This window comes from Uloborus diversus, chromosome 10, assembly GCF_026930045.1.
Source record: "Uloborus diversus isolate 005 chromosome 10, Udiv.v.3.1, whole genome shotgun sequence".
Taxonomy (NCBI): Eukaryota; Metazoa; Arthropoda; class Arachnida; order Araneae; family Uloboridae; genus Uloborus; species Uloborus diversus.
Genome location: NC_072740.1, coordinates 69,040,191 through 69,050,919, shown reverse-complemented (window position 1 = coordinate 69,050,919; position 10,729 = coordinate 69,040,191).

Sequence of the window (10,729 nt, the reverse complement as noted above, 5' to 3'; positions counted from 1 at the left end):
AGAGATAAACAAGCACTTAATGCAAATTTCGTCAAAATGTCCCAAGTTAGAGTACTGCCTCAAGTATAGGCATTTAACTGAACAATTTTATTGCAAAATAGGCGAAAGGGTTTTAACGTACCCCCATTATTAACGATAAATAAGTGAATAAATAAATAATACCTTTAGTGTGAATTCTAGTTCGTTCTAAAGTTATTGTGCATCTACATCCTTGCTTTTAATATAGCTTATCTTGAAGAGTTTTCTATAACTTATGAATTTTTCTCCTCGTTGCAACTAAATAAAATTACACTTTAAAAAAATCAGTGATAAAAGAAGTTCCGAATAGTCTGGAAGCACTAAACCTTCAGAAAAAAATCATTTCTTGTAAGAAAGTCGTGCATGAGTTTGTCACATTGCGCAGCAGAAGATTGTTATAAGAAAATAAAGTCTTAGACTATATCGCACACCTAGTACAACACTGCCACATCTGCAAAAACTACTTTTCGAGAAAAATCAATTTAAATGTAATTCGCTTTAGCTTAAATTCTTATAGTAACACACTGACACATCTCAAAAATAAGGTTACAATTTTTTTTTCGTTTGTGGCTGTATTGCATTTTAATAGAACTAAAAAAATTGCACCATGACATGTATATAACTCAAAATCGATAATTTTTGACTTGTAGCGGTGTTGTATTAGGTGTGCGATATGTTCGGTATATACATTTCGTTTAATAGTTGCTTCATCGAGTAAAGCAGAACTTAGCATTAAATGTTATAAAAATATGTTCATTTATTCTATTTTTGATAAAATGTCCATAGTTCATAGACAAAATCGGTAAAACAAATGAACATTTTTTCATATCACTGAAATTAATAATTTGACACGCATGGTCACTGTTAGTTTCTTTGAAAATATGCTCAAAGTCGACGAAAAGACTTTAAGCCTCTTCTCTTAGAAATACTGGACCGCTATCTGTCTTTTACCAATCAATTTTCCAGTTTGTTGCTCTTCTTTGACATCCGCACCACTTTGTTGTTTGAGGATTTTGTGGTCTGATGGATAGTGGATTGTCATTTATCAGATTCCTGTAAACTATACCTTATTCTATTAAGGTAACATAAGATAAACTACTTTTGATGAAAAATTTTTTCGGTTAACTGCACGTCAGTTCACAGAAATAATCTGCAATGACTATTTTCCGGAATAAAAAACGATATTTGTGAAGCGTATTTTTGCAGACCAAAACAAAAAAAAAATATGTCTACAACTAGAGGCGGATTTGAAGACATTCTCACAGGGTGTCATTTTCTACGGGACCGTTAAACTTCAAATTCTTGTATCTAATGGCAATTATAATAGCGTCAAAATATCAAAAACTGCTTATTTAAATAGGCAATAGTGTATAACATTAAATAATACAATACATTCGCGCTTCATACTAGACATATGGAGAAATGATGGGGGAAGTGCAATGGTTGTGAAGGAAAAGAATAATATAACGGTATGAATTTCTATTGGCAAAGCTAGTTCCGTGCTGTAGTCATTGACTATGCAGATAGCTTTACTAATGCTTCAAGTTTTTTTTTTTTTTTTTTCGGGCAGTAGGGTGGACCGGGGCGCGTTTACGCATGGAGCTCGTTTACGCAGTGCCCTTTTTACTTCCTTTTACAAAAAAGGAAGTATTGTATTCGCGAAAAAAAATTTCACTCAAAAATCGACTTTAATTTCCATTTTGCTCACCCCCGAATGAATGTTGAGTTTTTTTCCAACCCGACGACACGTAGATATATGCCTAGGAACGTGCATTTTGACTATCCCCGAGTGAATAACAACGAGTTTTCTCGTGACGTCTGTATGTACGTATGTATGTGCGTATGTATGTCGCATAACTCAAGAACGGAATGTCCTAGAAAGTTGAAATTTTGTACGTAGACTCCTAGTGTTGTCTATTTGTGCACCTTCCTTTTTGGTTGCATTCGGACACTCCAAAAGGGGTCTTTTCCCCTTTATGGGGGGAAATCATTGTTAATTTCGATGTAAACTCACGTGGTGTTATAATTTGGCAGACACTTGGCGATATATTGCCAGTCTTTTGGTCCCCTAGTTTTGTCGCCAACTTGGTGACAAATTTGGCGATTTTTTTAAATTTTTTTTTTTAAATCTCGTTTCAATTTGGCCACTGTAGGTGATATTTATAGAGTAAAGTATTGAATCATATTAAAACTGCCAATAATGAGAAAATGACATTAAATTGGAGTAAAAGGAAGTCATGTGATGCACACATCAGCTCGTTTGAGAATTACATTTGTATGGACAGAAAAGTTATTAAATTTTCCTGCACGTTAAAAATGAATCCAAACTTGGCGACGGGACAATTTTATGCCTTGACGTCGGAGCACCTTTACGCACGCTCTTACGGTGTCTTACTTCCAAACGTGTCTGACGCTTTTTTCGTTTCGAACTGTGTCAAACCTTTTTAGTATTTTCCGACTATTTAGTTTTGAAAATCACCATTTATTTTTCTACCTTTTTTTCCCTGCGTTTACATTTTGATGTCAGGTTTTATGATAAATAGGACAAAGCAAGCACTAAAGTAAAAAACCTATCGCTACCCGACAAAAAAACTAACACAATTTTAAAAAAAAGTAAAAAAACAGCATTGGAGAAAATCAAGATTTTACGGAGTAGGTAGTTTTTAGCGATTTAGTCTCAAATATTACTATACGCTCAAACAATACTGGTTAGTGTTTGTTGTCTAGATTAATAACGCGCGCTTAAAATTTAACTTCTAAATTATGAGGTTTTAATAATGTGTTGCTTTTGATTATATCGGTTTTATGCCACCACGCACCAGTTATGTAAGCTAACTTTGTGCAAGTTTTGTGGAAAGAAAGAGCATTAAATTTAGATTTTAAATCAATAGCTGTTACTTTTTTTTTCTCTCCAAATTTTGAGCTGCGTCACTTTTCTTGCCCGGAGGGGGGGGGGGGGGTGATATATACTACAGTCATGGAAATTAAAACGAAACTCTTTTATTCGGTTATTATATTCAAATAAATCAATTTACATGGATATTAAACACATTTTTTTTAATATTTATGTGTTTTATTTCCATTTCCAGTTCTCTTCCTCAAAATTAAATGAAAAGAAAAACATTTTTTATTAAATGGTTTCAGATCATAACTTTTTTTTATCAAATATTAATTTCATAATTTATTGAAATAAAGTTACCTTTTGAGATCATTAAAAACGTAATTATTTTTTGGTCGCTATACGCTTTGATATAAACAACAATTTTTGCTCAAGGTGTTTTAGGAATCATATACAAAAAAAAATATAATTGTTTTGTGAAGCAACGGCTAAATTAAAATTAAACAAATTTTTGTATTCAAAGTTAATTTACGATTTGATTACGAACATGTGATACATGAGGGAAGAGGACGGTCATTGAAAATATTGAAGTTCATGCTCGTTTTATTACGAAGACTAACCCATAAAATCATCAATTTTCGTGCTGAAATTCAGGTTTAAAAATAAGGCTTTAAACGAGTGATATAAACCCACAAAAGAAAAAAAAAACGGTGAAGCAAAATCAGTCTTTGTGAAAAAAAAAAGGTAAGGAAATCAAAGATGAATTTTACTGGAGGAAACTTTGAGGAAAAACAACTCCATCAAGAGTAAATCCTGATATATTGTTTTCACAGTTGTTAAGAGTGTTTCACAGTTTAAAAAAAGCCTAGAAATTTTAAGAATTGAAAGCATCGCACAGCCATTGTCATACTGTCAATGAAATCAAATTAGAAATTGAAGAACTAACAGAAAAAAACTGAAAGTGACTATAAGCAAGCAGATTTGATCACTCCAATTAAACGTTCTAACAGTTTACTCTATGCGTTATGTAATCATTTAGCAGTGGAACTAGGCACACATGGAAAATGTTATAACTCATATGTTTTAAATATGAGTTGAAATAATTTTTCAACTTTTACTCAACTAAACAACTTCAACTCAACTAAACATAAGACAGTAAACAATGAGACAGCCTTAACAATGTTTTGTACACAAAGGAGGCGACGACTAAAGTCATATCCTTAAAGTTACAGGTAAAAAATTAAGTTCTATGAAAGGCCTAAAAAGGTATGGAAACACATATCTATAGTCTTAGAATATGCTATAAAACATCTTCTGTGACTGAGCTGTTCTTTTCATTCCAACCAATTTCTCCAGACTGATCAATTTTCACCACTCCGGCTAGTTTACGTTCCGCATCTACATAGTAAATAGTTTTCAGTGCTGCCAACTTCAAATTCGGATTTATCGATTGGAACTGTTTTCTACTGTTGGATGGGGAGAAGAATTTTGTTGTTTGTCGAGCAAGAAACTCAAGAACTCGATTTGTTTTTACAACAAGAAGTTCTGTCCAGAACTAAACGAGCCTACTTTCTCATGTATCCCACCACAATCTAGTATCTTATATTCTGTAAATTAGCCAAGACAGTAAATAATGTTAAACTTTTTTAACATTTTAAGCGGATTTCTAGAAGCAAAATATGGCTCGCTAATCTGATGAAATACATTCGTAAAAAATAAAGCAACGAACACATAATGTAATAGCATAATTTAAACAAAGCAGCTGATATAATTTTTCCAATTAAAAATATATTTTAGACACTTTCAAAAACAGTAAAAAAATAATAAGCTACTTAAAATAAATGTAATATATTTTTTAAAAAAAACATCGTTTGTTAGGCTCTTTCTCTGTGTAAAAATAAAGCGCCTCGAATTTTATTTTTCACCCGTTGCCAAAAAAATACTTAAAAATAAATGAATATGAAACGTCCACTTTTAGAAATGTGTGACCTTTTGAGCATTTCTAGAGAAAATTCATCAAGAGAACTAAAGGAAAACGAAAACAGAAGTCATCAAACTTAAGTTCGAAATAATTTACTTGAATGCAATCAAAAGCATTATTTCCAAAAATTCGTTTTTAATGCACTCATTTAAATGAAATTTTACTCTGCATGATATAAACTAGTATCATACAATTTTCTTCAAAATTGTATACAACAATTTTGAAGAAAAGAAACCAAACTTTAAAAGCTTCCGGATTTTTTTTTAAATTTCCTTTATACATATACTGACCAATTATAATACAATAGCTTGGAACTTTATCTTGTACTATCATAATCTGTTTTACAAAATAACTTAGAGTTAAGCTAGTCGTAAAACGATCCTTTTTTCGTAAAGCTAGGTAGATCAGTGGATGTATGAGAGCAACTCGCGACCCACATTTTTAGCAACGCCGAATGAATCAATTCTTACGAGCTCTGAGTAGTTCACAGAAAATAACGTAGCTGTGGAATACATGTCAAAACCTAAACATTAATTGATTAATTTTAGAAAATTTTACTGAAATAAAAATTGATTAGTTCGAATACTTTTATACGTGTTTCATCTTTGATAGGACGGTATTTTGTTTATGACAAACAATTTCCCCAATTAAGGATGTTTTTGGATTTCTATAAATCCTGCAGCGTACTAAATCTTGAGATAAAAGGCCGAAGCAGTTTTCTGCAATTAGTGCTTTTTCATTTTGCTATTTCTTATTTTACTACATTGTAACTGAAAGCGGCAATGCATGTTTCTTGGAAACATTAACAGTGAAGGCAACAGCTTTAAAATCCTTTTCGTATACCCGTAAAAGAGTAAATATTTAAAAAATATATGCTATTTAAAATGTTCTTATTTGTGTACACATTAAACAAAAACGGTAAGAAGGTCTTGGTAATTACAACTTTAAATTTTATTGGGCAAAATATTTGTACAAATTCATACATTTTTGTTCCAGCTCGTTTTCAAATTAAATGATTTCAAAAATTTCTTCAGTATCCATTTTTATTAAGTTTTAACTCCAGTAACATTACAGCATAATAGTTTTAACTTGCAGGGGTGCCCACAGGGAGGGATTATGGCGTGAGTGGCGCCATTAAGATTTGGGGGGGGAGGGAGGTCCCTATTTTTTTATTTAGTTATTCAAGTTTTTTTATTGATTTATTTTCAATTTAAACTATTTATTTTATTTTACTTTTATTTATTTATTTGATTATTTTGATTGTATATGTGTATATGTTATTGGTCTAGCACAGAACTTTTCTAACAAAATTGTAATGATAATTAAAAATAAATAAATAAATAAATAAATGATGTTTTTTTAAAAAATGAATAAAATAAAAAAGAGGATAAAAATAAAAAAGGTCAAAAGGGTTGAGATTTTTTTTGGAGGGGGGATTTGTGCCGTTGAATTTGGGGGGGGGGGCACCTCTGTTAATCTGTGTACATCAGTTAAAAAGGTACAACTTTTTTCTCTTATTCTTATTTATTAATAATAATTCTCAACTATTGTTTCAAATCTTAACACTAACTCCCTTGAGCAGAATTATATTTTTTTCGAAATAAGGTTTCTTTCTCTCCTTTCAAGTTTATCTTAGGTGAACTTCTGCTGCAATCTAATGTCCTGTATTAACATTAACTAACATATTTTGCAAGGATATTTAGCTGATTGTCTTAGCGAATTTTAGCTTAGGTATTTATTCTTAAAATGTCAGCAAAATAATTATTTAATTTAAACTAATTTATAGCGAATTTTAATTAGTTCGTAGTAAAGTAAAAGTGAAACTGAGAATACATCTTAAATTTAGTTCATAGTTAGAAATGATTTCGTTACATTTTTACGCTAGCAGTGTAAGTAGTTCCCTCTACAAAATGGTTAAAAAAGCTCAGTACTTCATTTGTGAAATTGAATGCAATAATGATCTTTTTAAAAATACTTGACATCGTTAAAATGATGGCTTATTATGTTATAAAGAAGATCTAGCTCTTTCGAGCCGAACTCTAAAAAACTGTCAAGAAGACCATTAATTCTGATAATTGCTCCCTTTTTTCTATAAGAGCTCAAGACAGACTCTTTTACTTACGCCGTTTCGTCTTTATCTTAAGAAAAAAAGGCACTTTCCCACGGAGCAATTTTGCACATCATTTAGTCAAGAATTATGTGCCGTAGGGGAGTTTGGAGAAAAGTGAAATAGTTAAGACAACTTACCTTTTTCAAAATAAATAATTTGGGTAATTTCCGCTGATTAATCATATTTTTTTTCTTGATTCTTCATTCATTTGTGCATAATCAAGAATCAATAGTTTGTAAAAAAGTAATTTATGAAGGAGTTTTAAATACATTGACCAATTTTGTGAACTGAGTAAAGAAATAACCAAAAATACTGACGTAGGTGATATAATTTAAATTCAAGTAGTCAAGTTTCATGATAACTATTGATTAATTCACAAATGCATTCAAGTTAATTCTTTATTAGTCGACACGACATTTATCGTAGCTTCATGCACTACTACAACTTATCTATATAACTGACAAATTTCAGAAATTCAATGAATGATCAAGATTCGCATTAGGTGCGGTTACAGTATATAAACTAGTTCACGTGTGCAGATCTAATTTACATAAATAATTCTAACACACTGGGCCCGGCTGAACAGAATGTTCAGAACACCAAGAACCCAATAACTTTCATATTAGAGCTTCAAGATGCTCAAAATCAAATTCAAATATTATTTTTAAACAATTTCAATTGTCTTTTTTTTTTTTCAAAGAATTACTTACCAAACTTCTCAGAAATATCTCAAAATACCTTCAAAAATAACTTTAAATTAAGAAATTTTTACATTTAATTTTTTTCAAATTTTATCAGAATTTATCAAACAATTCAAATTAACGAAATTGAAAAAAGTTCAAAATTTAGTTTAAACAACAATATTAGTAAACATTTTTTTTATAGCATAAACTTGTTAGTAAGAATATCAAATATTAGTAAACTTTTAACTTTATACAACAATTAAAAACAAATGTTCACAATAATTTACAATTTTAAATACATGTAACAACTCATTCACATTCTAATTTAACCAGCAACTGAACTGGCCTTTTTAATATGCCTCTTTCCGTTTTAATTTCGCAACTGCGAATTAATCCATCTCTTCCAGTAAAAGTCTTAACAACCTTTCCTAATCTCCACATGTTACGCGGTAAAAGTTCTTCTCTTATTACTACAATATCATTCACGTTTAGTTCTGTTTTCGTTTTGTGGTTTTTCGCACCGTTTACCGATTTTAATTGCAACAAATAGTCTTTGTAGAACAACTTCCAAAATCTATTTAAAAGTCTTTCACGATATTGATACATTTTACACATAATTTTCCTATTACTAGTAGGCACAAAGTCTGTATATTTCACTGGAGGCAAATTTAATGGTTTATTTCCTAAAAGAAAATGAGCAGGTGATAATACCTGGTATTCATGTTGATCATCCTCAATGTACGTCAGAGGTCTGTGGTTTATCACCGATTCTATTTCAATCAAAACAGTTTCCAACTCGTCGGCATGCAGTGAGGAGCGACCAAGTGTTTTTCTTAGCATAGTCTTGACTAATCGTACAAGTCTCTCATAGAAGCCACCCCACCATGCTCCTTTTTCTACGATGTATCTCCACTGTATACCTTTTGCAGCATAAAAATTCTTTACGTCAGGATGACTTAATACTTGCCACATCTTTTTAAGTTCTGCATCAGCTGCCTTGAATGTTCTTGCATTATCAGAATAGATAACAGAGCATAATCCTTTTCTTGACACGAATCTACGGAAAGCTTGCAAGAAAGATTCCGTAGTCAAGTTTTTAGTTAATTCCAGATGAATACCTCTAGTCACCGCACAGGTAATCAGAAGAATATAATACTTCGTATCTTCGTTTTTAACAAACAGAGGTCCAGCATAGTCCACGCCGATTACATCGAACGGATTTGATTTTTCGATTCTGGCAGATGGCAAAGGGGCTATGTCTTGCTGCATTGGTCTGGAATTAAACCGCTGGCAGATGATACATTTTCTTATAATACGTTTCACGTTCTGCCGTCCTCTAACTATCCAATATTTTTCCCGAAGGTACCCAAGAGTACCTGTAATTCCAGAATGGAAAACTTTTTCATGTGCATCTCGCACCAAGATTTCAGTAAAATGAGTTTTTGATGGAATAATAATTGGATGTTTTTCGTAAAAACTCAAAGTCGATTTTTGTAGTCGGCCTCCTACTAACAATATCCCGTCTTCACTGAGGAATGGATTCAATTCACGAATTTTAGAATTTCTACTAATTTGATGTTCTTGTTTTAAACAAGTAATTTCGTCACTAAAATGCTCATGTTGAATTTCCTTTATCAAACTTAACTCTGCAGCGAAAAGTTCTTCAGCTCTTAAGGGACCTTTTTTCTTGTCAGCTTTACACCTTACATTATAAATAAATCTTTGTATCCATGCGGTCACCCTAACAGCTCGACTTAGTTTACTATACTTTTCAAGATTCAGAAGACTGTCAGAATTCACCGCAACAGAAGGTAGAACTGTATTTTCAGCAACACATTTTTTCTTTTCTAGCTCCACATCAGAAAGCCCAGATGTCAATGGCATTTTCTCGGGCCAATTGTTTTTTGATTCGGACAACCAATCTGGTCCGGATTTCCATAATTTTGATGACTATAAATGTTCAGCAGAACACCCACGTGACAATATATCACTCGGATTGTCGGATCCACTGCAATGTCCCCATGCATTAAATTTTGTTAAAGATTGTATTTCGGATACTCTATTCTTGACAAATAATTTCCATCGCTCAGGGGCACTTCGAATCCAATGTATTACGATCTGACTATCAGTCCACAAGTAAATGTTTTCTTCTTGAATGGAAAACAAATCTTTTAGATACTTTGCGAGTTTTGATGTCGTTAATGCAGCTAACAATTCTAGTCTTGGTAGTGTGAGTTTTTGTTTAATCGGCGCAATTTTAGATTTTGCCATAACAAATGCTACAGTACAGTCCTCAACCGATCTTAAATACGCTACTGAACCGTAAGCTTTTATTGATGCATCACCAAATATATGCAATTCTTTATTCTTATTACGATTTAGTTCGCAAGGAAAATATTCGCGGCAAATTTCGAATTTCTTTAGAGTTTCTATTTCATCGCACCACTCGGACCACATTTGTTTGCATTCAATTGGAACTTCATCGTCAAGTTCTAAACCCAACTGCCAAAGATTTTGCATTATTAATTTCGCTCTCAATACAAAAGGTGAAATAAACCCCACCGGATCAAAAATAGTAGCGGTTACTTTTAATATGTTTCTTTTTGTGATTATTCTACATTTATTTAGTGTTTCAGACAACTTATCTATATTTAAAAACAATACATCTTTACTATTACACCAGTTAAGTCCTAGTACCTTTAAAGTATCATTGTGCTCTTTTTGTGCCTCAACAATTCCATTCTTATCCCAGATTTTTTCAAGCTCTTCTGAATTTGTACTAAATTGACGCAAATTCATTCCCGCTTCTTTAAGTACGTTATAAGCTTCAGTGCTTAACTTGAAGGCATGTTCTACGGAATCTGAACCGTAAAAAATGTCATCTACATAAATAAAATTATTTAACATCTTAAAAATCTCTGGATTTTCCACTGACAATTTCTTTATGTGATGTTTTATAGTACATGCGAGAATAAAACTGCTACAAGCAACTCCAAACGGAGCACGAGTCATACGATAATGTTTTATATTTAATTCATTGTCAAAATACAAAAATCGCAATGCGTCCCTATCAGTTTCTACAATCCCAATTTGATGAA